This window comes from Pygocentrus nattereri, chromosome 9 (genome assembly GCF_015220715.1).
Source record: "Pygocentrus nattereri isolate fPygNat1 chromosome 9, fPygNat1.pri, whole genome shotgun sequence".
Taxonomy (NCBI): Eukaryota; Metazoa; Chordata; class Actinopteri; order Characiformes; family Serrasalmidae; genus Pygocentrus; species Pygocentrus nattereri.
In genome coordinates this window covers 30069041-30076414 of record NC_051219.1, presented here as the reverse complement: position 1 = coordinate 30076414, position 7374 = coordinate 30069041, and positions in this window count along the sequence as shown.

The window sequence follows — 7374 nt, the reverse complement described above, 5'->3', positions numbered from 1 at the left end:
CCTATTTAACTTACTTTGTTCACATCTGAATAATTTAATTATGCAAATATTTTGAAAAATGAATGAAATTCCCTTTTAACACAATGGTCCCCCTGTCAACCTACTCCTATTTTGAAGGGCCCATATGGAAAACTGAAATGTTAATGTGGTATATAAGCACTGTTAATATTTCAAAATGTAAGGTTCACTCCTTTGGCCATATATAAGCACTTAGCCACTAAAACGGTTTGTTTTGAATTCACTGTTTTTGTGATGTCACTGAAAACAATCTATTTACCTATTTCCATCTGTTCAGCTAATTTAGCCCCGCCCATTCTCGCTGATGTTATAATCCTGGACTGCTTTTTCAACACAGCAGGTCTCACATATGTCTGATAAAAAAAAAGAAAAAGAAAAAAAAAGATGGTATTATTCTAAGGGATAAGGAAAGTTTGAAAAATGGGTATATAAAAATGAATTTCTGTTTTTGGTATATAAACCCACAAATAAACATAAATAAGTGGACCTTAAAGTAAAAATGAGGAATAACAAAAAAAATGAGGAAATTGGGCATTTTAAAAGAAAAGCTCTACTCTGTATGACCACAGCATGGCACTGTTTCATATGATATGACACACAAGAAGACACACATACCTAACAGTTAGTTTAATTGAGTTTAAAATAAACCATTCAATGTTCATTTAAGCCTAACTTTTATACCTAAGACTTAAATGAAGTTACATACAGTGGGGCAAAAAAGTCAGCCACTGATTGTGCAAGTTCTCCTATTTAGAAAGATGAGAAGTCTGTAATTTTCATCATAGGTACACGTCAACTATGAGAGACAAAATGAGAAAAAAAATCCAGGAAATCACATTGTAGGATTTTTAAATAATTTATTTGTAAATTATGGTGGAAAATAAGTATTTGGTCAATAACAAAAGTTCAACTCAATACTTTGTAACATAACCTTTGTTGGCAATGACAGAGGTCAAACATTTCCTGCAAGTCTTCACCAGGTTTGCACACACTGTAGCTGGTATTTTGGCCCATTCCCCCTGCAGATCTCTAGAGCAGTGATGTTTTGGGGCTGTCGCTGGGCAACATGGACTTTCAACTCCCTCCACAAATTTTCTATGGGGTCGAGGTCTGGAGACTGGCTAGGCCACTCCAGGACCTTGAAATGCTTTTTATGGAGCCACTCCTTTGTTGCCTGAGCAGTGTGTTTGGGATCATTGTCATGCTGGAAGACCCAGCCACGTTCCATCTTCAATGCTCTCACTGATGGAAGGAGGTTTTAGCTTAAAATCTCACAATACATGGCCCCGTTCATTCTTCCCTTAACACGGATCAGTCATCCTGTCCCCTTTGCAGAAAAACAGCTCCAAAGCATGATGTTTCCACCCCCATGCTTCACAGTAGGTATGGATGCAACTCAGCATTCTTCTTCCTCCAAACACGAGTTGAGTTTTTACCAAAAAGTTCTATTTTGATTTCATCTGACCACATGATATTCTCCCAATCCTCTTCTGGATCATCCATGTGCTCTCTGGCAAACTTCAGACGGGCCTGGACATGTACTGGCTTAAGCAGGGGGACACGCCTGGCACTGCAGGATTTGAGTCCCTCTCGGCGTAGTGTGTTACTGAGGGTAGCTTTTGTTACTTTGGTCCCAGCTCTCTGCAGGTCATTCATCAGGTCCCACTGTGTAGTTCTGGGATTTTTGTTCACTGTTCTCATGATCATTTTGACCCCATGGGATGAGATCTTGTGTGGACTCCAGATCGAGGGAGATTATCAATGGTCTTGTATGTCTTCCATTTTCTTACAATTGCTCCCACAGTTGATTTATTCACACCAACCTGCTTGCCTATTGTAGATTCACTCTTCCCAGCCTGGTGCAGGTCTACAATTTTCTTCCTGGTGTCCTTCGACAGCTCTTTGGTATTGGACATGGTTGAGTTTGGAGTCTGACTGTTTGAGACTGTGGACAGGTGTCTTTTAAACAGATAACGAGGTCAAACAGGTGCCATTAATACAGGTAATGAGTGGAGGACAGAAGAGCTTCTTAAAGAAGAAGTTACAGGTCTGTGAGAGCCAGAAATCTTGCTTGTTTGTGGGTGACCAAATAATTATTTTCCACCATAATTTACAAATAAATTCTTTAAAAATCCTGCAATGTGATTTCCTGGATTTTTTTTCTCATTTTGTCTCTCATAGTTGAAGTGTACCTATGATGAAAATTACAGACCTCTCTCATCTTTCTAAGTAGGAGAACTTCACAATCAGTGGCTGACTAAATACTTTTTTGCCCCACTGTAGTCCATTCACTAATAAAAAAAGGTTTATCACACCATAATTATCTCTCAAACCTCTGCTTAGACTTTGAAGCTGATGAGTTATTATGAGCACTACTTATAGCCTACAATATGTGTGCAACACTACTTTCATGATCATGTATTGAACCCAGCATCACCAGTTTATTACTGCTGATTTTGAATTATACCATGATGAAGCTTCAGTTATTAGATCTGAATAAAGTTCTCCTACAAACCCAAACAGAATCTTCCAATAAAAAAATAAATAAAAAAATAATGGATGAATAAAGTAACAACCATTTTGTATGTGCATGGTACTAAAACCTCAACCAGAAAATTACATATATTTCTATATAAGATGTGTTAATACTCAGTATCTGCCTCATCTATCACTGACTCCTCTCTTACAGTAAATGGTTGCATTGAATCTGTGTGGATAAGAGTGAGTCATGTTTTTCCAAAACTCCTGTCTGGAATGCTGTCCAAAATCCCCTCCCACCAGTCCTTCCTCAGCCCAGCACCTCTATTTATAGAGTAACACTTTTAAATAAAGTAAATTGATATTTGGCGTTTGTCACAAGAATGTGTCATACTTTTTGGTATGTTGTTTTGATAATGTATAACTCTAAACTTAAAAGTGATGGTCAAGCAAAAAATTAATTCTACATAATCATCCCCTCACCCCAAATCAGCCAAGACTTGTTTGCTACTTTTTTTGAAGTTTGCTTCCTTCCTATGTACTGGAGTTATAAGGCTCATGTTGCAAACAAGTAATGGATGTGTCAGATGGCACACAAGCAAGCCCCTAAGATTACATCAAGCAAAATTCCACTGATGTCTCAAATAATTCATTGGTGGAAATGTAAACAAAGTTATTCAGAGAGGTTTGATGTGAAATGGTTCGTTGTAGAGAAACTTACAGACTCAGATTTCTTCACAGTGAAAGTGATAGGAACCAGGGGTCACAATATCTACAACATAAATGAAAATATAGGCATTTTATTTACTATCCAGACTGACCAGTTAAGCTTCACGTCTTCAGGGTTTTATATGTAATGTTGATGATGGAAAAATAATGGTAAATCTGATAAATTAAGTTTTCTTTGGACTATTTGCCTTACAAAGCCTATCTGCCTTGAAGGATTTCAAATGATGTATGTTTTAAGCCAAAATCTCACAAACTAACAAGACAATGTCTAAGGCATCAGTCAGCATCATAACCATTTCATTAATAACTTTCTGTGAGGGAGCTTTTAGAGGCATTCAGATGTCTGGTTCCTATCACTACCAGTATAAGCAATTCTAACACAGGAATAGGGCATGTCACAAGAGTCCACTCTCATTTTGTTTACATCCTTTTTAATTACAGAACTGTCCTACTAAAATACAGTTTTGTGAAAGTGTGTGATGACTTGTACAATGCAGTATGTACAATGCTTATTACTTGTTAGCCACATTAACTTCATAGCCTCAGTGGAAAACTAAAGAAGCTTCAAACTTCAGATGCCAACTATTGCTTTAAGCAAGCTGAAAAATGAAGCATATCTCCAAAATTGTAACTTTACGGGTGAAGGAGAAAATCTACCTTACTTTTAATGTAAGTCAATGGAACCAGAATTTTTTACAAGTCATTTTGTGTCGTTTCTTTTGGTCTATTCATTCAAAATTACACGAAATATAAAGGGCAACAGTCATTTTCAAATTATGATAAAAACTGATACGAGGTTTTGTTCTGACAACAGCGATATATTGATTTATTAGTGACGTCATAGAAAAAAAACAATGCATTTACATATTTCCAACTATTCCGTCTACAGCAGGTAAGCTCCTCCCATCCACCTTGAAGTTATAAGGAGTGTTTCAGCCTGGGCTGCTTCATGAATGAGGCGCAAAAGAGTGCAGCTAATCAGGACGGAGCTTATTTACATGTATCAGCATTAATATATCATGAACATAGGGACAATATATCTGAACATAGGGACAATGACTGGTAAAGGCAGAGAGCTTGCAGACATGATGGAGAGAAGGAAGGTAGATATTCTGTGTGTTCAGGAGACCAGATGGAAAGGAAGCAAGGCCAGAAACATTGGAGGTGGATTCAAACTGTTCTATCTTGGTGTAGAGAGGAAGAGAAATGGAGTAGGGATAATCCTAAAGGAACAGCTTGGGAAAAGTGTTCTGGATGTAAAGAAAGTGTCAGACAGGATCATGAGCCTGAAGTTGGAGGTTGATGGTGTAATTTTGAATGTGGTCAGTTCATATGCCCCACAGGTTGGTTGTCAGAGGAGAAAGAGGAATTTTGGAGTAAGATGGATGAAGTGGTAGATGGTGTCCCTAGAGAGGAGAGATTAGTGATTCTGCAGAAATGCGGAAGGTCAGATGGTTGTAGATTTTGCAAAGAGAATGGAAATGGCTGTGGTGAACACATATTTTCAGAAGAGGGAAGAACACAGGGTGACATACAAGAGTGGAGGGAGGTGCACACAGGTGGAGTATATCCTTAGCAGGAGATGCCACCTAAAGGAGATTGGAGATTGTAAAGTGGTACCAGGGGAAAGTGTAGCAAGGCAGCATAGGGTGGTTGTCTGTAGAATGAGATTAGAAACAAAGAAGAGGAAGAGAGTGAAGACAGAGCCAAAGATTAGTTGGTGGAAGCTGAAGGAGGAGGATGGTTGTAGGCAGTTCAGGGAAAAATTGCAACAGGCCTATGGGGGGCAGTGAGGAGCTACCTGAGGACTGGGAAACTACAGCTAAGGTGGTGAGAGAAACTGGCAAAAATGTCTTGGGTGTTTCGTCTGGTCAGAGGCAAGAAGACAAGGAAAGTTGGTGGTGGAATGAGGAAGTCCAGGAGAGTATTCAGAAGAAGAAGGCAGCTAAGAAAAAGTGGGATAACCAGAGAGATGAAGGAAGTAGGCAGGAGTACTGTGAGGCTAGTCGCATAGCGAAAAGAGTGGTGGCAAAGGCAAAGGCTGTATGAGAGGCTGGACAGTAAAGAAGGAGTAAAGGACTTGTATCGTTTGGCTAAACAGAGAGATAGAGCTGGAAAGGATGTACAGCAGGTTAGGCTGATAAAGGATAGAGAGGGAAATGTACTAGTGAGTGAACAGAGAGTGTTGAGTAGATGGAAAACGAGAGAGAGAGGAGGACAATGAGGGGAGAAATAGTGGATCAGGAAGTGCAGAGAATTAATAAGGTGGAAGTGAGGGCAGCTTTAAAAAGGATGAAGAATGGAAAGGCAGTTGGTCCAGATGACATACCTGTGGAGGTATGGAGATTTTTAGGAGAGACGGCAGTGGACTTTTTAACCAGGTTGTTTAACAAAATCCTGGAGAGTTAGAGGATGCCTGATGAGTGGAGAAGTAGTGTACTGGTCCCCATTTTTAAGAACAAGGGTGATGTGCAGAGCTGCAGTAACTACAGAGGTATAAAGTTGATGAGCCACACCATGAAGGTATGGGAAAGAGTTGTTGAAGCAAGGCTAAGGCGAGAGGCTCAGATCAGTGAGCAGCAGTTTGGTTTCATGCCCAGAAAGAGTACTACAGATGCAATTTTTGCGTTGAGAGTGTTGGTAGAGAAGTACAGAGAAGGTCAGGAGTTACATTGTGTCTATGTGGATCTAGAGAAGGCATATGATAGGGTGCCAAGAGAGGAACTGTGGTATTGTATGAGGAAGTCAGGTGTAGCTGAAAAGTATGTTAGGCTGGTGCAGGACATGTATGAGGATAGTGAGACAGTGATGAGGTGTGCAGTTGGAGTGACAAATGGTTTCAAGGTGAAGGTAGGGTTACATCAGGGATCAGCTTTGAGCCCCTTCTTGTTTGCAATGGTGATGGAAAGGTTGACAGATGAGGTCAGGCAGGTGGATCCATGAACCATGATGTTTGCAGATGACATTGTAATCTGTGGTGAGAGTAGAGAGCAGGTGGAAGAGAATCTGGAGAGGTGGAGGTTTGCACTGGAGAGGAGAGGAATGAAGGTCAGTAGAGACCAGACGGAATACATGTGTGTGAATGAGAGGGAGGCAGGTGGAAAGGTGAAGATGCAAGGAGTAGAGGTCGTAAAGGTGGATGACTTCAAATATCTTGTTTCAACCATCCAGAGCAATGGACAGTGTAGAAAAGAGGTGAGGAAGAGGGTGCAAGCAGGATGGAATGGGTGGAGACAGGTGTCAGGGCTGATGTGTGACAGAAGGATAGCAGCAAGAGTGAAAGGGAAGGTTTACAAGACAGTAGTGCGTCCTGCTGTGATGTATGGTTTGGAGACTGTGGCTCTGTCTAAAAGACAGGAGGCTGAGCTGGAGGTGGCGGAGATGAAGATGCTGAGATTTTCGTTGGGAGTGACAAGGATGGACAAGATTAGAAATGAGCAGATCAGAGGGACATTGAAGGTAGAGCAGTTTGGAGATAAAGCCAGAGAGGCCAGGTTGAGATGGTTTGGACATGTGTTGAGGAGGAATAGTAGATATATTGGTCAAAGAATGTTGGAGATGGAGCTGCCGGGTAGAAGAAGAGGTAGACCTCAGAGAAGGTTTATGGATGTAGTGAAGATGGACATGGAGATGGTTGGTGTAAAAGTAGAGGAGGCAGTGGATAGGGCAAGATGGAGGCAGATGATCGGCTGTGGCGACCCCTAAAGGGAGCAGCTGAAAGAAGAAGAAGAAGAAGTATTAATATATCAGCCTTAAAGTCCCACGACACTGCATGTTAAACCATTTGAATTCTTTACACTGTGATATTAACCCATCAGGAAATCTCAAAACATCAATAGTGACTGTATTGGAAACCACCAGGGAATAAACGTTCCTGGATAGGAACGTTTGAGTCGACATCCCAGGTTCAGTTCTGCCGATCCTCAGTGCAGTTTCATTCTTCGTACACCAGAGTCATGATTTAAAGATAGTTATTCTTCATAAGCTGAGTCATATCAGACGAGGAAACCCCGAAAATGTCCGGTTCAGGTGATCTGAGCTGGGGGGAAACTGGCGTCCATCATGGTTTACGTCTAATCAAACAGTGGGATGACGACATGGTCACATGAAAATGGCTGGTGAGATTTTGGATTTGTGTGAGGGTTGAGG